Below are 26582 nucleotides of genomic sequence, written 5' to 3' on the forward strand. Positions count from 1 at the left end.
TCATACCCCTTCACAAAGTTAAGTCTTTTAAAAATGCTGTGTCTCACACAGCACAACCAGAGGCTTGACCACGCTTGAGAAAGGTGTCCAACACCTGACTGCTCCTATCAAGGAGTATTACCTGCTCACATTGATTTGCAGCAAAGTATTTCTCAGTAAGCATTTCCACTTAACATTTACTCTCATGGAACCTGTGTAGTGGGAGATATTTACGAGTTGCTTTCAGCTTAAAAATAAATCACCTCTAATTCCTCTAAGCGAAATCAATCAAAAGTCTTTAAAAAATGGACTGGTTGTTTGGTCGATTCTGGCAGAAAAGTAAACAGCACTTCAGCTTTTCTCCACCATTAAGGTCTAAATGGCCTAGAAAGTAAATCAATATCTCCAGTCAGCCCTCTGGCTATTGTTTAGCCAGTAGATATGGATTTTCTCTAGCTTACTGCACTCCTTTGGGACTAACCTGTAATCCTCAGAGAGTAATAATAAGTTCATTATCTAGTTCAGCTCTCTGTTGTACATTTAAATGGACCACATCCATCAGCAGCACTTGTTAAAGGACAATGACATTCCATTCACCCTATTTCACAATGAAATACTTGCAATACCTGATGCAGAAAATTATTATAAAAACCTGATTTGTTGTCAGGTTATTAAAAATGAAATATCACAAAGGAGTTAAACAGTAAATAAGGATTTTTCCTTATGTAACATTGTTTCTTTGTTAATGAGCTAAATTGTGGTAAAGTTTATTTGTGTCATACATCATGCAATCTTTCATTATTCATATCAATCTGTTTCAAATATTTCTGGTTAAATACCACTACGAAGCAGGCAGCTGTCAGAACCAATCAGCACTTTTTTATTATTCTTGAGCTACCAGATGTTTGCTGGACTAAAAGGATTTTCCTTCCCTTTACCTAAAAGTGCACAAGAAATCTCTCATTTTTAAACACTGAAGTTTTAAAAGGCTCCACTCTCAGATCACAGGAGCCATGCTCTGCTCTCAGCCAGGAAGAGTTACAGCCTCGGATCTGAGCATTCTGTTTTACTGTGTATGCACATTTCATCTGATAACCATATACATTCCATCACAGCATGACAAATAAAACATTAATTTTACAGCTTTTACATGGAACATTAAAAAAAAACAAACAAACCAAAACAAAAAAACTAGCAACTCTTATGTAGATGATCTGAGTATTAAAAAAGACAGTTACTACTTACTAGTTGCTATGACTAGTTCTGTACTGTAAATTATGCACATGAAGATTGTTGTCTGCTGGGGAATGTACTGCTTTTTATCTACAGCCTCATACTAAGGAATATTCATAAAAAGCACAGCCACAATAGTCACGGGTTCTTTTCTCTAATTCAAGAATTATTAGGAAGAATGAAACACAAAAAGGATGGGGACTATTATTCAGACAAGGGGTTTGAAGAGCAATAATTTCTATAATACGTAACCATGCCTTTTTTCTTTCAGAATTGCCTACCTGGATTTCACCCACATTTAGGTGAGTGACAGTCTCCATATCAAAAGGAGAGCTGACAGAGTCCTAAATAAAGATTAAGAAATTGATCTTTAAAATGGAACTTCTAAATTTGGAGGTTAAGTTCACACAGCAATGCTACACAGAAGGACAAATGGAACTTTGTGACATTGGAAATTCCCAAGATGCAGCTTTAGTCCTCAGTGAGCTGCTGTTGGTACTGGGATCACCACTAGGTGACAGCTGGGGAGCACCCAGAGTTCCCCAGCTCTGGGGACAACTCTGCTCTATTCTAAAGCAATTCACTTGGTTTGGTGAAGTTTTTAGACCTCTCCACACAGCACTATAGTGAAAACCAATAGAATTTGAGTTCGTAAGTACACGTTACTCTGAAAATATCTGTTAATATTGTGTAAAATAATGCTTATACACTCTAAAAATGGAGCTTTAAGGTCCTCTGAATGTCACTAATCTTTGGCAGAGAAAAAGGTCTGGTGGAAAGACAAGTTAAAGAGATCAAAGCCATAGAATGGAGTGCCTGAAAAAGCATCCCAAAAGACATCCTTCCAGAATTCTTCACGAATATTGGTTTTGTACTCACTATTTTAGTATGCAAGTCATAAACCAAAAAGAAATTTACTTTTTCATAGGACTTGGGGGTTCACATTATCCTCAAGTGATGCAACTGATATTCTAGGAGGATTTATTTGTTTGCTTTTGGTATTGTTAGTGTGGGATTCTGTTCCCCTCGTTATGATTGTTCTCATGGAACTGTAATGGCATTGACTTGAGAGACAATGCTTTCACCAGCTCATTACGTTGACTGACAAGCATTTGTATTCTTCATTCCTAGATCAAATCTAACTACTTGCAGCTTCTGTGCCTTCAAATACCTTTATCTACTAAAACAAACAAACCTTTACAATTTTTACAAATGAGTAAGATCTCATGGAGATACTTGCTATGGTCATCTCATAATTTAATCTTCTCCTTTTTATGATCAATTACTAGTATTCAACTGTTTTGTGTGTTTTCCTTTAACAATTTCTTTCTTTAAATATTTTTGCAGCTTTTTCAGAAACTTTTGCAATTTCAATGTTCTTTTAAAGACTGGGCATTAGGATTGCGTAAAACAGCACTATTCTCATGAACACCACATGAATTTTAAAGAATCACCTTCCTACATCTCCCTGCCCTGTTCATAAAGCCAAAGCCCTTACCTCATCTTCAAATTACAGCATCACTCTCAAAGCTCCTGTTCAGCTCATTATCAGGCATGACTGTCTAGTACTTTCCTGAGTAATGTTTCTTTAAAATAAAAGTTCATCATTCTCCACATGACCTACCTCTGTGTTTTTTAGATATTTGACCCTCCATTTAGCTATTTTTAAAACAATTCACCCACACAATTGTTGACATTTCTCCAGTATTACTTAACATTCTTTTTTCTTTATGTATTTTCTTACAGCTCTCTGACAGAGACATTATGTTCCGCTGTAAGAAATAACTAAAGTCTGTATAAACTGGGCATAAAAATATGTAAGAGCAATTATTTCTATGAATTAGCTTGTGTAGACTTGTATTAAATAACACACCTAAAAGAAAATATTAGAAACAAAATAAAATTAATTTTGTCTTTCATGTAGCACATTACAGACTCCTTCCAGCCAATATACTTTTAATCACCTGTTACGTTAAAAAGTCCTGAAACACAAATCCTGTTCAAGAAACTAAAACCTTCTTCTGTGTTCAGTTCTATATCCATATCTCACACTTATTTAATACTAGTTTTGTGCAGGATCTAAAACCTCTACAAAATCTGTGTAATTTAATAATTATTTTGTGTAATTTTAATACATTCATATCCTAATAATTAGTATGGAACCTTACACTCTAACATCTTGTATCTGGAATGAAATCTGACCCTGCTAATTCAAAAATCAAATCTGCGCCAGTTTCAATGAGGTCAGGGTCTCAGTCTTGATCTTTCACAGCACTAGCATGATGCACTCTTGAATCTGATTTTAGCATTCTTCTTTCCTTTGCATAATGCACATTTGTAAAACCCTTTTTTCCCTTTGGTTTTAGCCAGAGAGCAAATTAAAAAAAAACAATTTGGTTATTTTTAAATGTTAAGAAAATGAGCTGTGTATAAACATTCTCTTATTTCTTCACTTATCTGTTCCTGCAGTCATTCAGGTCTACGGCAAAATGTTTTACCCAAGTTCTAAGACTCCGGAACACAACATCTTTTCAAAACTTTGCTGATGAGGTGTCACAAGACACCCAAAGTCACCCATAGCTAGAAGTTCAAATAAAGGATTGACTGTTCAGAGCCAATCAGCATTTTCGGTTGATCAATACATGAGTATAAATTTTGTGTTACAGATAAAAGAGAAAATCAGGACTCTCACCTGAAAGACTCTCACAGAAACACCATGAACAGAAAGCACCATGGCATCAACAGAACAGGAGCATTACAAGAGCTAAAAGTTATCAGAAGCAGTGACAACAAATCATCCTGATGGAAATTGTTTAAAAGTAGACACATTTCCCAGTGCAAAGACTCACAGGTAGCCCAACTTCAAGATGCACCTGTTTTCCTTTGCTGCATGTAGAAAATTTTGGAGAGTGGCATTTACTCTATGAGGGGGCTGGCTAGAGCTGCAAAACCATTCCTGACAGCCTTAAAGCACCGAGGGACATGTAGCCACGAGAGGCAATTTTAACATGGGGGAAATGTGACAAAAGCACCTAAACTGCAACTCTTTTGTGATTCAGCACTCGGAAATATGCTGTTGAACTTGACAGACTTCCTAATTTACTAACATTGCTCCTCTGAAAGAATTTTTCAATTACATGACATGGCCTTGGAATAAGGTGCTTGTGCAGGTCATGTGGCAGGCTTTTGCTTTCCGAGTGACTAAAGAAGTTTTCATAGCTGGGAACATGACTTTCTTTTGGCATTAAGGGCTCTACTGAATGCAATGCAGTGTCCTGGCCTCATACTCCCCCTGGGACACTGTGTGTCAAAGTTTGATCAGTCATGGGCACAAGGAGTTCTGTTTTATGTTACCTGAATGAAGGCTCATCAAATAAACATAAAGAGCTGGTAAGGAGCAATGGGAGAAAAGGATCCAAGTAACATCATCTGTGAAGAAGAGAGCAGAGGCAGTCCTACCATCAAAGGATAAGTTGTTCAGGGTGTCCAGCAGAGGCCACCAAGGTGGCTGGGGCTGGTGCATTTGTTCTTTGTGAACAGATGTAGAGGGTGCTGGGCTTGGTTCAGCCTGGAGAAGATGAAGGGAAAGAAGTAACAGCCCGCTGGTGCCCACAGAACTTATCCAGACTCTTCACAATGGTATATGATGCAAAGAAAAACAGAACATAAATTGAAATAAGATCTGATAGGACATATGATTTTTTTTTTTCCAATGGACAGCCAAAGGCATAAGACCAGTTTGCCTACAAAGGTTGTACAATTTTCATCCTCTCATATTTTCAAGGCCAGACTGCAAAAAACCTGGGAAAAGTTGTTGCCTTGCAGCTGATCCTAGCATCCGGGCACGGACATGGGAGAGACCTGAAGTCCAGGATATTTAACAGCTCTGTCACTATGAGCAGAATTGGGAATCAAGACTGCAAGGCCCTGTGTAAATCTAAAAATCTACACACATGCCTAAGAGAACCCATCAGTATCAGACAAGAGTAGAATCAGCTACTTGGGGAAAACAGAATTACCAGGAGGTATCCGTGACCTTCAACCTCTACAGGTTGTACAACAGGAAAAACTAACAGCACGATAACCATCCAATATTCCAGAAAACAAACTGCTAATCAACGTGTTATTGATCCCTTGTTTTTGTCAAGGTCATTTAACGTTCTAAAAAATGATCTCACACTAAATCTTTATAGAAAAAGTGGGCTAATTTGATTTACAAAGTAAAGTGCTATTAATTATGGAAGACAGTCAATAAAAAAGCTGATTCCTCTAAACACAAGGCAGATCTTATGGCCTATGATTTATGATGATGATTATAATGGCAAAATATTTGCAGTTCTCACTATCATCTAACTTGGATTAGCTGCAAACAAAAGACTCAGATAAGATATAATCAAGCATCAATACAAAGAGCAGAAGGAAGGAAACAACCTTTAGAGCAGGAAAAGTAAACATCTGGATTAAGAACAGTTTGAATAAAATGATAATGTGACTTATTGTTCCTTTTCCAACATAGGCACACAAATCTCTGCTTTTTAATATCAGAGCCAGACTTCTGTCTTGCTGCTGCTGTTTCCTTTGAATTACAGTCCCTAAATGTCTATGTTACGTAACCAGACATCACAAAGGTGCACAGCGTTCATCTAAAAGGACATACTCATCGCAAATTTTCCCATTCTGGATTATTAGTATGTCAATAAAACCTGGCAACTTCTCTGAAAACTAAGGCAGGCCTTGGATTTTCCTAAAATGCCTAATGAGACATAAAAATATTCCAAGGCCTGATTCCTTTTTAACAAAGATATATCGTTTAAACCTTAACTTAAGGATTAGAATCAGAGATTTTAATTTATATAATATGTAACTTTAAATATGTCATAAAGCAGAAATAAAAATATAAAAGATAAGCCTGGAAAGAAAAAAAAGAAAAACAAAAATGATTTACAGAAGAAAATCAATTTTAGATTAAATAGTAGAAAAATGGAGAACTTGGAAAATGCATATGCATCACAATGAATACAGTTTTCCTTTCTCATGGTTTTTAGTTTTCAAAGTGAAAATAGGATAATTCACACTGCAAATAATTGTTTCTAGCTGCTAACAGACAAAGAAAGAAATAGTATTGCTTATGCCAAGTCACGTTTTCAAACTTTTTTCTCAAAGCCACAAGATTTAAAGTATATTTCAGTTACTGACACAATCAAAGGGCTTCAAAAGTCAACATCCACAGCTTGCTCTTTTAATGTATGTGTCTTAATTCAGCCTGGATTTTACAGCCATTTCTTTAACATAGCTATTTATCCTGCAGGATTTAGAGAAAAGAAAAGCAAATTTTGTTGAACTTCAGCCTACCAAAATAATCTTCTTCCTTTATGCGAATAGCTGTTTGAAGAAAATATCATTAATGTATAGTTGCAAGACACTGGAAAAATAGTCTGAAGTAAACCAGTGCCTATCACTAAAAGCTTTCTTCATGTTTGCTTTGTTTTCATGTGAAGAACATGGCACTTAATTTTGACAACCTGTCATTTTTCTAGCACGTTCAGAAAGTGGTTGGACAGAGCAGTACTTTTATGTTTTCCATCAAAAACCTTACGATGCAGAACTGCTTGTCTTTTACTAGAGTCCTTGTCAAGCTCAGTGAGCTGTCTAGGCTGAGGGAGGACTATGTCATATTGTTTCAAGCTCACGTGTCAGCAAAGAGAGATATAGATCTGGTGGTTTCTATCAGCATTAATGCTTGCTTGTGCATTCATATACAGCAGATATCTTTGTTTGCAAGTTGCAGTTGGATACTGCTGTAGAGCCAGTACAAACTATCTATAAAAGCCTCCATTTCCAAGGTAAGGAGGGGCTATCTGGCATATTCTCCACCAGCCTGCTCTCCTGGAGCAGCTGTTTGTGTCTGTAAAAACATAGGGACAAACAAGGGGTACAATACTGCAAAGTCCAAACACTAAGTTGATAGAGAGTTGTGAAATCACTTGTGGAATGTTATTCATCAGCTCTTATTTTTAAGTCAAACAGAAAGCTGTATTTTTCCATAGATTCAATTTTTTTTGGTTCTTCAGTAATTATGAATGTCAGATAATTTCTGAGAACTTTCCCAATAAATGTATCTGCAGTTTGTTTGCAACTTTATAAAAGCTGTAAAGTTGTAAAGTGTCTCCTTAGGGAAAGTTACAGACAGTTTCTTCTTAGGGAAACAAACAGACAAACAAAATACACTTTATTGTTTCATTAAAAAAGAAAAAAAAAAGTTAAAACCTCACTCATTATAGACTGAGCACAAGAGGGACTAAGGACACCCAAAATATTCCTCTATTATTAGCAAGAGACCTGAAAGCATGTAATGATTTTGCACTATATATTTAAATAAATACAGAAAGTTATTTTCTGCCAAGTATGTAACCTCTTTTGGCTTTCTACCAGAAATAATGTTAATTTGAAATTCATGCATCATTCTTTCTGGTGTTAAACCTCTGCACAAATGATACTTTAAACAAACTTAAAAACAGAAAGATGACATAACTTCTCGATTTAAATCTTTGTGAACTAGAGCTCTAAAGTTACCTACCATTCTTTGATGTCTTCTTGAAGTGCAAAATAATCAGTTTAAATTAATTACACAAAATTACGGAAGATATAATGTTAAAGATGAATTGATGTAACTTACATCAATCAAACTGCCATATGTTCCTAAGATCTAAGTGACTTCTAACTGCACAATAGTCTGTGCTTACATCAATAGCATCTCTTGCATGTGAGCTCAATCCCAAACTCAAGCCCAGACCTGCCTTGTTTCCAACCTGTTGCACAAAGACTTCTGTGGGAGAGCTCAAGGGAAAGCTGTGGCTGTTTCCTGTTTCTGGAGTCACAAATAACTCACCAGATGCCTTCTCAGAACGGTTGAGATTTGACTAAACTTACAGGAGCACAGAGTAGTAGAAGGATGTGTACAGGACATAGTACAGCACAGCCCATGGCAGGATTTGTGCTCTACAGCACACTGTACACAGTATAGTCCCAGATGGCAAACTAGCACTGCTAGTGCACACCAGCTCCTCAGGGCTGCATGGTACAGCTGTGCACACATCAGGCTTGCCTGATACATCATTTAGTCTGTTGCTACATTCTCAAAACATAACAGAAGTTTGAAGTCCCTCTCAAACTGGAGTACTACTCAGCCGTGCTCTGCATCCCACAGGCTGGAAACAATTTCATAATTACCTAGGTATACACCTTCCAAACAAATGCAGTGACTTTGAAGAGAGCTGTCTTACAGAGATCAGGTACTCCAGGTACTCAAAGACTTCAACTAGGCTTATTTAAAGTTATTTATTAACATAATTTTAAGAATGCATTTTCCGAAGTCGAAGTGCAACTGACTAGATGGTCACATCAACAAAAAAATTCTAATTTTTACAGAAACATTTTTGTTGTCATTACTGTTGTCATTATTTTGCATTGCTATTGTCATTATTTTGCTGCCATTATTTCACATTGGTGTAGGAATCTACAGCAATGTGAAACTTCTGTCATGGAACAAGATACCATTGTGCCAGAAACACAAAACAAAAAGATGGTCTATGAATCAGAAATGCCTTACATTTAATGGAAATGTAGGGCTTGGTTTTTTTACACATTATGGATCAGATAAGAGGTTTCTATTCTCTGGAAGGATAAAATATTTTTGAGAGAATACCAATATTATTATTTCCTATTTAATAGTGCATACCAATTTGAAACAGCAGCACTGCCAACTTTAATATTAAAAAAATCATGCACTGGAGTTCAAGAAGCATGAGATTGGAAAAAAAAATGCATTTGGATGTTTTATATTTGTCCTTCACTACTTTACCTAAGGGAGCATTCAAACCATAGCATTAAAAATTCTCTACCACAAAAAGACAAAACTTTCACATTTGAAACCGAAAGTAAGCTTTTCTGATAAGGAATTTAGGACTGAGAGCAGAAATATTCAAACATGCCAACATTTTAAAGAAAAAAATTAATACTATTTGCCAATACCATAATCAAAAAGCCTGTATTCAATGAGTCACTTTTAACTCAAGGACAGTCTTGTGAAGTCCTTGCATAAGATTTCTGTTTGAATGGGGAGCTTTTGCAAGGAGCAGGTCATGGTTCATACTAAAAAAAGGGAAGAACACCATGGACTAAGGGTGAAAACAAGACTATTTGACAGGATAGCACTTTCCTCCCATTTGCATTTACTTCACATTTATTTCTCTGTTTATTTTTAAATGGTTGGACATGACTGTCTAATGGAACATGCTGTTTAGAAAAGAGATTTAGGAAGCCAAGGTGAAGGAGGCAGAGGAAGATAAGAAAAGAAGATATGGCATCTGGACAGATTCAAACCACACCTGCAAAGATAAAATGCCAGTCAGGTACTACTTTGATAGAAATGAAGGAAAGAGGTGGTATTTCTTTTTACGATCAAAGATTAGGTAGAGACATAGCCAGCCAAGACAAAAGCCAGTATTAGTTTTCTGTGCCTCATGTGGAACGTGTTTCATTATTTGCCTATATTACCCATGAAAAACAACCTGCAGTTTTTTAACATCAATGCCAAACATCCCTGAGAGGGAAGACACCTAGGATATCAGCCAAAGAACCCAGCATTTTCGCCAAAAATGATCTTTAGCCACGACCATCCATGTTTGAAGCTCCATTCACTGCAGTGGAGAGAGGGAGGAAGGGAAAGAGGGAGGAGAGGAGGCAGGAAAGAAGGAAGGCAAGAAGGAAGGAAAGATGTTCTGAGGCCTTTTGCCATACCTAACCTCAAGATTATTTTTCTTTCTTTTTAACATGAGTTTTACCAGTAAAATTATTACTTTGTAGATAAGGTTAATATTCACTAGCAATAATATATTGTCAAGAGTAAAGGAGAGCATTTTGTCTAGTTGAAACACCTTCAAAAACCAGTCAGCTTTTGAAACTTCCTGAGATTCTGCCATTAGACATTTCTAAAATATTATGATGTGACCTACAGTCCTGTATGTCAAAAAAAGGGAAAAAAAAGCATCATCAGATTACAGCAAAGACTTACACCAAGGATCTGTGGATGAAAATAAGGAGAGACCCAACAGCTTCACAGCAAATAAAAACAGAATCATGCTGCATGCACTGCCTGGCATTCATTCAGATCACTGTAGCTGAAAAATAGCTGTGAGCATCTATGTTCCATTAACACTATGTTAATTATTATCATTGTCTCATCAGTAGTTTGTTTACGACAGCTCTGGGTGACAAGGATACTGAGATGCTCTGTTAAAGCCATCACCTGATGAGATTTTTATTGGCACAAGATCTTTCTTTCCCTTAGTCAGCTACATTACAAAAATCACTGTTTTCATTAAATGCAAATACTATTGCCTGCCTTTGGCTTTTTATAATAACCCTGATCTGGCACTGCATTAACTGGTTTCTTCACTAAGTGAGGATAAGCTAATCTGTATTTTTTCTGAAGAAATTCATGTTATAATAGTAAACTATCAACTGGACATGTTGAAGCTTGCTTAATAGATTTTTATTTCTGATTCTCCCATATATGAAAGATCTAAAATAAAACACTATGTTCTAAGCAAAAGCAAATTATATAGGAAGGTTAGCACTAAAAGAAATAGCAAATGCTTAATTATTCTTCAGTTGCATTACTGAATACTTAGGCATTCAGTTTAGATTATTAGTTTTAAGTCTTTGATTATGAAAATAATCGGGAGCTTTTCCTACTTTCCTTTCTTAATTGTCCATTCTAACATCTCATCCAAAACAGATGTTCTAGCAAGGTAAATGATCCAGAGCCAAATGTATAAAGGGGACTAATTCTTTTGTTTTGCTGGATATTTCAGAAAGTGCTATGCATTTTACTGAGACTTTTATACTTAACTAAAATCTATTTAAACAGATCTTAGATACGCTAATTTTAGAAGGGTGAAGACCACCTCACATGAGTTACTGGGCACTATATACTTCAGCATTGAGATAAATGTACTAGAGTAGATGGCATGAATCTATCTATTCTATCTTCAGCTTCAATCTTCCTCTTTGGCAGACACAATACATGATGGATTTAAAATAATTGGTCCACTTTCTCCCACTATTTTTTTGAAGCTGAAAACTTGATACCTCTAGAAAAAAATGAATTCAATTAGTATTTGAGGTTGTGAATAACAACATGAACAAATGCTGCTTTACTAAATTGTATTGTACTAACTACTGGGCTATTTCCATACTTCATCTTATTATCTTTCACATTTATCTAACAGTTTTTCTTCTGGCAATTTTAATTATCTTTGTTATTAAAGAGTTACATTGTGTTATGCCAAACTGGGAACTGGCATTACTGTGGGAAAAACATCATGTAACTCTACTTAAGAAACAATTCTTTTACAAAATATTCCTCCAACCTGATTTTTATTTCTCATTTTGTAATGTCTGTCTTCATAGAATCATTTAGGTTGAGAAAGAACTTTAAGTTTGTTGAGTCCAGTTGTTAACCCATCACTGCCAAGCCCATCATATGTTTTAAATACTTCCAGTGATGATGACTCCCCTGTTACCTGGGCAGCCTGTTCCAGTATTTGACATCCCATTCCATGAAGAATTTTTTCCTAATCCAATCAAAACCTTCCCTGGCACATCTTGAAGCCATTTCCTATTGTTTGCCTTGCAATTTAAGAGAAGAGACTGACCCAAACTGTGTTACAACCTCCTTACATATAATTTTAAGAGCAATGAGACTTCTTTTTTCCAGGCTAAAGAATCCCATATCCCTCAGCCACTCTCCATAAGCGTTGCGTTCCAGACCCTTCATCAAGTTTGTTGCCCTTCCCTGGACATGCTCCAGCACCTCATTGTCTTTCGTGGAGTGGCCCAAAACAGTAGAGACAGCACTCAAGGTGTGGCCTCACCAGTGCTGAGTACAGGGAGATAATCACTGCCCAGTCCTTCTGGCCACACTACTGCTGATACAAGTCAGGACACCATTGGCCTTCTTGGCCACTGGGGCATACTGACAGCTCATGTTCAGCTGGCAGTCATCCAAAACCCCCAGGCCTTTTTCCACTGGGCAGCTTTTCAGCCACTTCTTCCCATTCCTGTAGCATTACATGGAGTTGTTGTGACCCAAAGTGCAGGACCCAGCACTTGGCCCTGGCACATCTCATACAATCAGCCTCAGCCCATGGATTCAGCCTGTCCAGACCCCTCTGCACAGACTTCTTATCCTCCAGCAGATCAACACTCCCACCCAACTTCGTGCTGCCTGGACAGTGACTGAGGGTGCACTTGATCCCCTACTCCAGATCACTATCATTCTGCTACATTACTAACTTGAGATGCAGTTATAGAAAGGAAAAGCCACACTGTGACTCCGGTATGAACTTCATCTTATTAGTGTTTAGCTATTAAGTGAAATCATCCTGTGTTATCATTCAGCCAAACATGTATTTTCCTTCATATCTCTTGGGCTAGCATTTCAAATGTACATAATGTCAACCCAGTCTATCTCTATCTGATAGTGTTACTTATCATCATTCAAAAATTGACCTCAACAAGCCTTTCCAGACTGGAACTGTTTGACAAGCTACGTATGAGATTAAACAATAATATTTTTGCATCACACAGTTGTTTACCTTTCCAGTGTTTATCTTTCTAATATCATACTTGATTCACATTAGAAGAAATTCTCATATTAATTACTGAAGGAGACTTATTTTTCAAAAATATACTGTGAATATCAGATCAGTCCTTACCACATAGTCACAAGGAGATCAGTCAGCATAAACAAAAAGATCATAAAAAGAAGTCTGAAAGCACCAGAGTCTGTTTCATCCAACAGATTTTAGTATGCCTTAATCACGGCATATCCTTTAAATAGTCATGGACCATTAGCATGGAAGTTCGTAAGAAACAATGTGTAAATAAACATATAAAGATTCACAGTAATAATGTTCAAAATGTTAAACTTTAAAATGGTAAATAAAGAAATAAAGATAAGGAGTAATTACATCCAAAGAGGGAAAAAAAAAAAAAAAAAGACATCACAATGGAGCTGAATACATAATAGAATTCCTTGTCTTCTCCAAATGCATGTTTCCAGACACTGGACTTTGAGATTAACAGTACTTAGATCAACCATTTTCAAAGCAGGAGACAGATAAGCATCTAATTCCATATATTACTGGTTTTGCTCACATTAGCGAAGCTTCAAATTTTGTCCTTTTTTTCTTTCTAAGCGATTTGTCTCCATTTATGATCCAAGTAGTCTGTCAACTAACCTAAAGAAAAATATTTTGCATCATGGCCTCGAGGACTTTTGTCAGAATTTGCTTGGCTTATTTATGGCTAAAATTAATTTAATTATTTAGTAGTTACTTCACTGAATGCAAGATCACACCTCAGAAAAACAGTTCATGTAAAAATAGCCAGTGATTTCCCAAAAGAATTCACATGTACTTGAAATGATTTTTCACCTTTGCATCCAGAATAAAAACAAACAAAGAGAAATAATTTTTTTTATACTGATAGTCAGGGGATGTGCCTATGCCACCATTTGTTACATAACAAAGCTTATCTCAACTAGGATACATTGCTTTGCTGTTATGAATATGTATTTTTATTTAGTTCACTTTTGCAGATAAAAATGGAGATACTAACACTCTAGATTTCAATGGAATGCATATGATCATGACTTCCAGTGAGCTAGGACTAGGAAGGAGGCAAGGAAATGAAAGTAGCAAGAAAGGTCTGAAGATGCATTGGACCAACAACTTGGCCTAGAATTGATTAAGTTCTGGGGCAGGTCTTAGGACCTCCTGGCTCCCTCCACTGATGGAGCCAGAACTTGATGGTTCACTCCCCATGAGTTTTCTCTCTTTGGATGGAATTGGAAAAGTATCTACTGAAGCCAAACGTACACTTCTAAAAGAGGAGATTCTGCTTAGCTTTGAACTATGATTAAAGGGTACAAGTCAAATGGACAACAGAGTGAGATTTTGTGTGTGTTTTGGTATGCTTGTACTGAAAACATACCTTTCTATCATCCTTTAATCTATTTATTACTTACCCAGAGGACTTTCCTAGCCTTTTATGATGTCAAGTTTCAGTAAGGAATGACTTTTTATGACCCTATTATAAACCCATAAAAATGAAGTTTTACAATGGAAAAACTAACAGATGTTTATTTCTAGCTTTAAAAGAAGTAGTTTTGGACTCCAGAGTTAACATTGTTTTTATTTAAAAATAGTCAGTCTTCCCAGCTATTTGGCATTTTTTCCTGGAACTCTATATACTGTTTCCTACAGTTTTTGCAGCTAGATCTATCACTCTTAAAGCAATATTATTTGTCCAGGTACACTGCAGTCTGCCTTTCCTTTATCAACAAATTCCTATTCTTAGCTCTTCAAAATATGTTCTACATTTAAACTTGTCATTGAAAGTTGGGCTAGGAATGAAATTGGTTACAGAATTTAATAATAAAAAATATGTATTTATATTTGAGTTTTAAATGCAAATGTAAGAATCAATAACTTAAAGCTTAAAAATTGATTTTTAAATGGGTTCTTAGAAGCAAAGTATTTTTAAACGGTATTAACTGATTTGTTATTTTGTGAAAAAAAAAAGAAACGGGACAAATCCATTGTTAAGAATAGGTCAGGGTTTTCAATGACGACTGCATAAAATCATCTGATGGAATACTAACCCCTCACAGCATTAGTGTGTTAGCACCTATAGAAAAAAAGATTGAGTGATTATCTAATTTTGAAATTTAGCAACATCATTAATATCTAACAAATCAAAAACTAAGCAACAATTTCTACATATTACATCACTTTTAATTCTTAACTAAATCCTTAATTTGATTGAATTTGCAGGACTTTGCAGGATATATTTTCACCACAGTAAACAATAAGCTTGGGCTCTAAACAGTTATGAAGTAAACATACATAGACCTATAAAGCTGGTACTTCGCCTGCTAAATGTAGTTCAAAACACGTGCCTTGAATTCTGTCTCTAAAATCCTGAGATGTTTGGTAATAGAGGAATACCTATAAGACTTAAAAAGACTTAAAACACACACAAATGCAACAGTGTAGTATATCTGGTGCATACAGTACAAGGAAAATTGATGGTGTACTACAACATAAGCCCAGCATTACTCATTTGCAGATGTATTTTAAACAGTCATTTCCTATAATCTCTCTGTATTTCCTCCCTTGCTTTGCTGACTTTCTCTATAATGACTAGATTAAAAGGAATGCACTCTGTCAACAGCAAAGAAAATGGGCCTAATTCATTCTCTACAAATGCAAAAACTTCTTACAATTTTGAAAAAGTCTTTTTTCTATAGTTTTTTTTGTGGTTACACTGTAAAACGCCTCTATAACAGGAGTCTGAAATTATTATGGCTGCTTAAAACTGATTAGATCTAATCACAACTGTGAAACTTCACACAGAAAACAATTATAGTTTTACTATTGTACGACCCTGATGTACAGTGTCTGATCTGTCTATTCTTTTAAATTACTATTATTCATAAGGTTTCACAGAATGGAATCTACCCAATTTTGATGATGCTCTCTTGAAAATTTGAAAGGTGATTAGAAACACACCATGTTGCAGGAAAGGAGGAGAACAGAGGACTGCAAAGCTACAGAATCCTTAGCTTGATAAACAGATCCTATCCACACCTATCAACTCAATTGTACTAAAAGAAAACATTATATATAGGAGTATATGAGGAGAACAAAACATTACAGAATAGATTACACGAAGTACAACCCAAACAAACTTTTTTGGTAATCACCATCATTTTCATCAGAACCTTCCTGAAAGCCATGAATATTTGAATCTTCAAAATATGAAACAGAATCTCATTGCATTGGTGCATGTACTAATACTTTTTTATACATATATTGTGTATATATACATATACACACATATGTGTGTGTGTGTGTGTATATGTACAATTGATATGCATTTCTATAAATCACGTAAATATAATAAAAAATAATATAACTGAAACAGAATTTTTTCAGACCAGCCACACAATTTATTCAGTTTGGTTCTATCAAAGTAGTTGATGATCTGGGGCATCAAAAGATAACCTTTGATCAAAGGATAAAAGAATACAAATTCCCTATGATGACAAATGTCAAAGGAAACAAGGAATAACTTAGGAAATCACTGAAATCTTTCAGTTAGGACATTAAGCATACTTAGGAGGAAAAGAGTTATGTTGCAAGATAGTGTCTTATAAAATGGTTAGTAAATTAAATTAGAACTAAACCAAATCAAATTGAGAAAATTCTATTTTATATCATAGGATGTTAGGATTATTTCTTCCTTCTCTTTCAGGCAATGTTATTTCCTTTTTAATGCACCCATGGATCTACTTATTTTATAAAAGTTTTAAGTGCCCCCACATTCACAAAAGGACTTTAGGTTAAATGCACACTATAGACAGGTTGGTGTGCCCATGTGAGAGGTTCCATAGGTATGTTTGGAACCAAAGAAGCACTCCAAGGAACACACAGTCCACACACTGATGTACACCTATCTAGACATGAGGGACTATAGGAACAGGCACAAATGAGGGCTTAACAAGGTAACAACATTTTAAGAAGGAGGAAATGTTTCTTGACCACATTTTTTATTAATCAGTTATGACCCACACTAGGTGAATGATTAATTGATGAAGCTTATTCCTTCAAATCTTCAAATGATTTATTAAAATCTAACAAAATTTATAGATTAACTTATATGGCGTAAGACCACATGTTTCTTGTAGGGGTTTGGAAATAACCTGCATTGTGCTCTTTCTAAGGTTGTGTTTCTCGAAGGTTATCCTGAGGGCAATTTAGATGACAGTTTCTGGAAAGGAACACAAACAGCTGCATCCTTGGTTGTGCTGAGAGGAAAGGACAGCCAGCAGAACTTTAATAAGTGGGATAATGGGGAGCACAGGCAATAAAATTAAGAAATACTGAAAATGGTCACTCCTGTGTGGGCATGCACTGCGATGAAGCTCAGTGAGGGGGATAAGTTAGGAGTCAGAGACAAGACAACACTAGGATAGATGTCATGCATGTTAAGAGAAAGAGATCTGAAGCATTAACATCCTGATTTTTTTTCTATACAATTATCAGTTGCAATTACACATCAAAAGAAACAAATCTACCCCCAGTTGCGATGGATGAACATCTGCACTTTCCAGACGTTCTTTTCCACAGGATTTCTTTGCAATAGCATAGAACAACCAATCAGTCATTTAATGACAGCATTATAACCCATTATGTTCAAGAGTCAATTACTCTAAGACCTTACAGTTTTATCACATACAATATGTCTAAATTGGATGCAATACTGTGGATCAATCAAACTCAAAATTTTACTTGAATCTGATTGTAAAAGGCTACAAATGATTTATACTAGGGAGAGGGGACAAGGAAGAACAGTCAAAATTACACAAACACCAAATAGTTGATGAACCCTTAAAGAATTAACTACTTCTTTCATTGATACATGACCTGTACACAAACAAGATAATTGCAGTTTAAAGAAAGTATCTGGCACTTTTTCCATTTGTAACAAAGCCCAGAAATCAGCAAATACTGATTGGTTAATCACAAACAGAGAGCACAGAGCAGCATGTGGAACTAAGACCATATGTGAAAATGGGATTGTCACAGCAAGGACACTCAGGGTCACAGGACATACATCTGTAGGAAATCAGTCTTCATTAGTCTGGCTGCCCATGGAACAGTTTGTTAGTATTCTGTTAATGTATGGATGTGCAACTATTAATAATATAGAACTATAAGTTATTTTTCAGAAATGGAATACAGTACATGTCTAGTCTGCCCAAGGGATGAAGAAATGCACATCAGATGTATTATTTACAAATGTTATATTTCGCAGCATCTTGACATTTGCCTGTTTGTAAAGGCTATAGCTGATATATCTTGGTGAAAAATAAAAAAAAACAAAATTCCTGGGCTACTGGAAAAGAGGCTATGCTCCATCTGACGGTCAAAACAGTTACAAATTCATTACTGGAAAATAAGATCTTCACTTAAGAGAGCATTACTCCATCAAAATCAATTAGTGTTGATTGACTGTAACAGGGGAAGTGTCAGAAACATGTATCAAAATACCGTTATATTTTTCTTTTAATTTTTGTTTAATAATAATCCATATATCAAATCAGTTCCACAAAGAGTTCTGTGTGTCTTTAATGGAAAAACCTGGATTTCAGTCAAATTACATGAAAGGAGGCATTTCTTAAAACATGGGCCAAAAGATGAGCCCTAGTGCAAACATTTAGGTTTTCAGCAGCAGTAGGCAGGTGCTGTAAGCAGCACCAGAGGATGGGAAAGGATACTTGGATATTGAAACAGTGTGAAAGAAGCTGGGTTTATGAACATGTGATCACATATGAAAAGCCACCTGTTTCAGGCAAGTTAACAGTACAACATAAAATACATGGCAAAATATTCTACAAATTCAGAATATTGATATATTCTGTGATATTCTATCATTAGGCTAGTTTGGATTCTAGATAATTGAAACTGACAATATTTTAAGACATTAAATTAAATTCAGTTATGGTTCTGTTTAATAGCATTTAATAAAATCATGCTGCCTTTCTCTTATCATGAAAAGTTATCCACTGCCTTCAGTTTTGAGTGTATCATCACTTAACAAAATAAACAGCTTCAATAAAAGACTCTTTCAAATTTCTTCAAGAAAATTCAACTTCTACCATGAGTGAAACATTTGCATAAATTCAAAGTAACAGGATTGATGAAACCTTGATTTGATTACTTAAAAAACTAAAAAGTTAATATTAAACACAGTAATATGTGATATAAGGATATTATTTTTAAAATATGCTTACAACAAACAAAGAGGTTTCTTTTATGAAAATTGTTTTGTCTCCTTGACACACTTGTAACCCTGTTCAGAGGAAGAGTTGCTTCTTCTCTCTTTTTAAACTATGGATTGGCCATAAATAAATAAATAGATTAGGTATTTGCCAGCACTCCAGCACCACTCTTGTTCACATTATCAAGCCAGTTACTAATGTGGGAAATTTTACTCTACACCAGCTGGGACTTTCTTACTAACTTAGTCCAGGGTCTGCATTCTGGGTTCACTTGGAAGGGTTCGGATTTTTTATCCTCAGCTTTCTGTTGTGTGGTTTTTAAAAATTCTTCATATTGTAGGTATGTAGGGCTGCTCGTGTCTGTGATCATATCTCTATTCTTTCCCTTACACAATACGATTTTGGGTTTATCATTATTTATCATTAATTTCTGGTAGCAGTTAGACAAGTATACAAGGGTTTGGGGATCTGACGATCCATGGACATTTTGAAATAATTTTATTGCATCATCATCTTTGACAGCGAAAAATTCAATTTGGTGTCCCAGATGCTTACTTCAGTTCTTATCTTCACAGAGAACAAAAATACAGGGCAAAAACTCCCTTCTAGATTTTTACCTCTACTTTCTGTACTAGAAACTGCAACCACCTGTATTGTTTAATAGCTCTTCATCTACACCTTCCATCCCTTTGCTTAAATGCTACGTCATTCTGTGCATTAGCAATTCTAAGTCAGGAGGGTTTGAACTACTCCCTCAGGTTATTCTTTCCGTCTTTTTCATTAAAAATATGTTTTTGTTACTAGAGTAAAAAGAAATTGAAAGCTAATAGATTTGACTTTTCTATCCACAATAAACCTGTGGACGGATAGTTAATAAGAATGTGTATATCTGGGATAATCAAACAAAGCAGATTCCTAACCAACGCAGGTTAGCGACACAGGAAATCCTACATTTCTTACTCAGACACAATTTCCATAAAAAGAGAAGTTTTTGTTATACTATAATGCAGTCAACTTACATCTGTGTCAAAGGTTACAAGATGCATGTTCCTTCTGACTCTATACGATAACTCTCTCCTGTCACTTTCAGTATCAAAGCTCACATTGCAGCTTTAGCGGTTTCATGAGGATTCCTACTGTATGTTTACAAGGAACTAGCTTTCTCTAGTCAAATAACCATTAAATTCTGTTAATAATGCTATTAGGAAAGATGAGTAATCCAGATTACAGATTTGTCTGACACCAAAATAGTGCATATTCTAAGCTGCCACTTGAACCAAAATTAAGAGGATGGTTAATAACAGTTTAAAAAAAAAAACCCACTCAAAACTCAAGTCATAAAGTACCACACATAAAAAAAAAAAAGAGAAGAAAAAAAAAAAAAAGAAGGAAAAAAATACCCCTCAAAACAGGTGCCACAACAGAATATTCACTGTATTTACATGGCTCTTCTGGTACAGCTTAAAATTTTTGCTGGGACATTAATGATAAATTTAATTCATTACACTTTCATTATATTTTCAAATTCCTTTATGACTCTCTGCAAGGCATAAAGGAATAGACTGACACCCATATATAAAGCAGAGTCATGGCATCACTGCTGCACAGTGTGCAAATCTAAAGGGATGTTCTTGTCCCTACGGCTACCTGGGAGCCACTAAGAAGTCTTTGCTTGCTTTAGCATCATCTGAAGATGAACTCCTGTGGGATTAATTGCAATAAATATGTACTTGCTCCCGCTCTAAGAAACATTTACTCTGCATTTCAGACTGGGGATTGTGAAGGATGAAGTTGAGCCCATGCATCTGCTGTTTGCTGAGTGCTCACTCAACTCCCCCCATCCTGCTGTCCCACATAATTATTCTGTGGTGTGTGAGTGAGGAGAAAGACCTGGTATTATGCATTGCTGTTTTTCTTCTCCAGACATGTAGTTTACACCATTTCTGGAATTGTTGTCTGTTTATCTCCTACTTTGCTGTAAAAAACAAAGAAACACTCACTTTTACAATGGCATAAAATTTAACCTATGTACAACTTCAGTTAAAAATTACACTAAACAAAACTTGTCAAATTTCTTATTAGGAAATATTTTTTATTTACCAAATGTGATTGCACATACAAGCTTTATTTAACTAGTTTATTATTTTGATTGCATATCTCCAAAATATGTTTTCAACTAACATAATTGTGTTAATTTGCATCTTGAAAGGGCACCTTTGCAAAACTGAGCATTTTATCAAGGTTATTTCTTTCTGAATCAAATGAAATCCACACACAGAGTTGTAATAATTACCTTCAATATTTAGCACTGACTAGGGAATGAGAAAAACCAAAATGTTAAAATCTTTTTACCATAATACAATTTTAAAAATTTAATATAAAATGGATTTTCATTGAAATAAACATAAAAATAAATTATTTCTGGTTGTCAGAAAATTCTTAAAAACAAGACCTGAAAAACAGGATGTGATAGAGACAGAACCCTTTCCCTTATTCTAGAGATGGCAACAGATAAAGTGTCTGGTTAAGAGCTGATCAAGCAGTGGCTGCTCAATAGAAAGCTTAACAATGCATTGCAGAGCCCTTGCCTTGATTTTACTCACAGGTGATTCTGTATCCTTTTACTTAAATAAGTGGCTATGCCTGTATTGCATTTTTTTTTTCTAGGAGGGTTTTTTTTGCAAGTGAGAACATAAAGGCTTCCTTTGTTTCAATGCAAATGCATTTAATGCAATTTGTTTTTTCTTTTTCAAATTAGAACATACTACCTCAAGGCAAACTGATTTTTCATCAGTAAAATTAAGATTTTAGCTCATATAACTTTCAATTACTAGAAAATAGAATAAACAGTTAAATTCAAGTGTCTTTTTAATCTACACAACTGTCCTAGGCTGACAACAACTCTGAAAGACTTCTGATGAGTGACTGCAGCCAGCTAACCCACTATCCACAATTTTGCTCCCCTGAGCTTCAGGCACTCACGAAAAGAGCAAACATCACATCGTGTGTATGATCTCGTCTCATGCCTTGTTCATACACATGCCTCTGTGTAAGAGAACCACATCACTTACTCTCCTTTTTGAGTCTCTAGACTCTACAGAACTGAGGCAGGAGAAGAATGTGGTCTAGGGGGTAATACTGGCATATCTCCTCATTTGCTGGCCTCTACAAAAGAGAGAGGAGGCATGCTTAAACTAGAAATAATATTGTAGGCACTCATCCAATAATATGCAGATTAAATAATCTTTTTTAGGCAAAAATGGAATGAAATACCCAGATTAACAGCATTGAAAGATCCCTTTGGATATATTCACAGGTGACTAGTTTAATTATGTGGAATCTCATAAATTAATTACATTATTCCAAACCTGATGAGTTGTGTCACAGTAATGCTGGTATAGTCAAGATTAAAAAAATGAGGATGTAACAGCCTGCCTTGTTATCACTGTGTGTGTTGTCACAGCTTCGCAGTGAACTGTGACTGAGATGTATTAGCAGGTCAAAAGGGCAAAGCTTTTCAATTTTTAAAAATTCTAGAAAATGGATGACATTCAAAGAAAAGCTTACTCTTAGTGGGGAACCAAACAAAGTGCTATTTTTTAATATATATTTTTAAAGAGGGGTAAAAGAAAGCAAAAAAAATGCAGACACTTACTAAAAGGCTCTACTTCATGCCAGGCTTCTTCTATAAGTTTATTGTGTACAATTTACTGCTTAAATCCCCTATAAAGCTCACACAATGACTTGGATAGAACCAGAAAGAAAACTGCTATATCTCTTTCTTCCTAGAGTGGCAGAGGTTGGGCCACAGGTGAGATTTCAATGAATTACATTCATAAGTGCCTATCAATTATTGATGCATTATTTTATCTCAAATTAGAGCCTTACAACTGTGTATTCACAGGAGCTCACTCCAGCAGCTTTATGCAAGTGTTGGCAGATGAATGAGGCTGGACCTGACTACACCTTCTTTAAAGAAACAGGTAATTAAGTATCTCCCAATCATCGGCCCTCTCCTTTCTTCCTCCCCTCTCCTTTTCAAAAGGTTAACACTTGAATGCTTTAAAAATCTGTGTAATAAGAAAAAGAGTGTGATGACCTGCTAAACTTTCTAACCTTTTTAACTCTCAAAGACATTTTTAGCACTTAATGTCCCACAAGAATTTTGCTAATGTTCAATATTTTTACATTTAGGAAAGCCCAGTCTGCTTGCCCCCTGTGGCAATATGAAGACTTGGGTTAGTAATGTAATCAATAAACACTCCAATAATTAGTGAGATTAGTATATTTCTTGCAAAGGGGGAAAGGAACAAAGCTCACTACATATTTCTGCTTCGAAACATCTTTCCTCAAATTATATAAAATTTTTGCTAATGCATATGTTTCTAGCATGCATAAAAGGGATGACATATCCTTTGGCAGTCAATGCCTTGGGCTGAATTCCAGGGGATATCAGTTTGGTTCTAGTCTCCCTGGAAAACCTATACATATCCTTACACACCTGTTTCACTATCCTTGAAGGCTTTATCTGAGCTCTTATATATTCATGGACCTGAGAGAGCAATTGTAAACACACATAGAGCTTATGAGGTAGTTATAATGAAAATTTAAATTCTCTTCCTTAATTTTCCAATTATTTCTAGGGCGTTAAAGCATAAATTATTATTTTAAAGACAAAGCCAGGCCTCTTAAGACAACATTAAAACTAGAGATCAAGCAGGACATCATGGATCTGTAAGCACTTCCTCTTTTAATTTGGAGTTGAAGCTGGGTAGTCTATAAACCATCCACTTTCAACATGGCAATATTTCCTACGTAAGGAAGGCCAGTACACAGACCTGTAACAGGATTTCTACACTTCCACCTATAGGTCCTTTTTGAAACTTTGAAACTCTTGCCATTTATAGAGAGGCGTTCAGCCTGCAAACTGATGAGAGACCATCATGTTTCTTCATTAACATTGCAGTTATGGCATTTTACAGGTGGTGTTTTGTTAAGAATCCATTGGAGAGGATTTGACATAATAAACCTGCTGTCTTTAGACTGTTTGCTTACCTATAAAAGGCAAAAGTCCTAAGAGGAAAGTTTGCCATTCACTTTACCAAGCTATAGATTCTGGAAATGAAGGATAAAACATATCCTCAGAACATCCCACCTACATCACCTTTTCCTTTACCACAATGTAAACCAAAGGAATTATACCTAATAACTGCTGCCTTGAAGACTTACATAGTTTTATGACACTTTAAAAAATTCTATTTTTTCCGGGATGCTTTATGAGTATGCCTTGTTCAACCAAAAATATCTAGAATTGTTACATAAATTGTCATTCAAACTAGCTATTTACCATGATGATTGTTGGGAATCATCTATTTAGAAAGAGAGAAGTGGGGTCAATTGTTTGTAAATTGTTGGTCTATAGATGTATAGAGCTCATGTTGATCAATTTCTGGGTAAGAGTACTGGTTAATCTTTGTCATATGATTTACTTTACGTGGTAAGATAATTTTGCTAATATCCACCAATGATAAAAAAAGACTTAATAATATTAAAAATATATTTTATAAATCCCTTCATGACTGAGTCTACAATATGAATCTACTGCTGTTAAATCAGTCAGTATTGCATTCCTTTTTGTAAATGACTGAATATTTTTCCTTTTCTGTATGTATATTTAGCACACTACAAAAAATATTCTTTTACTTCTTTCATAATGGTAATAAAAAGAATCTGATTACTTTTCACTTGTCCATAAAACATGTCCCCACAACAACCTGAAGCTGATTAGGCCAGTATATCAAATATACATATTAAACTATGCACACAAAGTAAGGCTTACTGGAATGTATGTACAAATTAGATGATTGCAGTATTTAATAATGTAACATTTTTTTCTACATTCAGTTGTTTGAAATGGAAGTGATTTCTAGCCAGAACATGCTGGGTTTTTAGTGTTTAAATCAGCTATCCTTTATCAACACACTGGTCATAACTGTTGTAATTAAACATCTTGGACCATGAAAGTTTGAACACAGTGATGAAATACTGAGAAAACAGTTTTCATTCTTTAGCATAGGATTAATTTCAAGGTTCTTGTGAAAAAAAAACCAACACACACTTTCCTTTCTTCCCTAGAATACGAATTCATTAAACTATAGAAAAAAAAATCTTAATCTTATTAAAAGTGAAGGAATTGGAACACTTAAAGACACTTTAAATGATCTTAGGCCATGCACTTTCCACCTTGGGTTTAGGCCAGGAAGTTAGTTTTAAGAAGTACTGAATACTACACAAATCCTAAGCAAAGGAAATTGGCTTCAATGCTTTAAAACATAAGGTCACTGAATATTACTCTGATTCAATGTGATAGACACAAGACTTGATTGTTCAGATGTGAACCACTCATTCCACATTCATTGCTATTTCTCCACTGCCTTTATTGGAGTCTAGAATCACCAAAAAAAAAAAAATCACTCTGTGTGCACTCTACCTCAATTGCAACTGCATTTAGTTTTGGTTAAAATAGAGAATTAATCACTGCCAGTGTACTTTTTTTTCTCTGACAGTGCTTAAAGTTTGCAGTGAAATTAGAAAATGATTGTTAATTTACACATACAAGATAATTTTATGTGACTTAAGAAAGATTAAATGGAACAATCAGGAGTGACAGTGGAAGAAATTAAATCAGGATATGAATGAGCGCTGTTTTATACTGTAGGTGTTCCTGCAAAACCTAATGCTAATACTTAAACTCACCAGTTAATCACTTCCCATACTCTTTTTCAAATACTAACCTTTTAAAAAGTTGAATTAGCTTAAGAATAACTTGATATATTATTAGGACTCATTTATAAAGTCCCTACCGAAAAAGAATAGTTCTCTTTTTGAACAGTTTTTAATTATTATGAGGCTTATATGAAGAGGAAAATATATTTTAACAAGCATCCACACAAGTGGTCTGATTATGTTATTCTAATCTGCAAACCTAATTATCACCTTCTTATGGAGTACAAGGAACAGCTTTAGAAGAAAATTAATGTATCCTATCAGTGGGACAGTTTGTCACTTTATTAAATAATCATCTTCTTCGCAAATAAAATTGTTAGAAGCTTCATTGTATTAAGGAAAAAAATAAACCCCCTCACACCATTACATATTAAAATTAACTTCCCACCGTTTCTTTAATGGTCTATTAAGCCTTCACTGTGGTGGATTATGAAGTACAAATGAGGGTAGCAACTGTTTCTAAAATGGTAAGAAACAAATATATTCTATGTGCATTTTTTATTAAGGTGAGCTATTATATCTTAGCAAACATGTAAACTATTTTCACTAGTTTCCAACGTAGAAAGTGTACATTAAACACAAAGTAGATAATGTAATTTATTTTTCCTCTTTTTGATCTTCATCATAAGCAGTGGGACAAAACTAATATCTCTGTATCTCTAGCTCTTTT

At 35.2% G+C, this 26582-nt stretch overlaps 1 protein-coding gene and 1 long non-coding RNA gene across 11 annotated transcripts in view; one reads left to right on the forward strand and one right to left on the reverse strand.

Moving 5' to 3' along the window:
• The window catches only part of DGKB (diacylglycerol kinase beta), a 332462-nt gene that overhangs the window by 95101 nt on the left and 210779 nt on the right, over positions 1 to 26582 (reverse strand). The gene's annotated exons all lie outside the window — the stretch shown is intronic.
• Positions 16765 to 26582, forward strand: part of LOC135295545 (uncharacterized) — a 46151-nt gene continuing 36333 nt past the window's right edge. For all 3 annotated transcript variants that reach the window (XR_010357684.1, XR_010357683.1, XR_010357678.1), the window contains exons 1-2: positions 16765 to 16846; positions 23031 to 23109. This is a non-coding gene — a long non-coding RNA (uncharacterized LOC135295545). The remainder of the gene's footprint in view (positions 16847 to 23030; positions 23110 to 26582) is intronic.

The sequence above is a fragment of the Passer domesticus genome, chromosome 1 (assembly GCF_036417665.1).
Source record: "Passer domesticus isolate bPasDom1 chromosome 1, bPasDom1.hap1, whole genome shotgun sequence".
NCBI lineage: Eukaryota > Metazoa > Chordata > Aves > Passeriformes > Passeridae > Passer > Passer domesticus.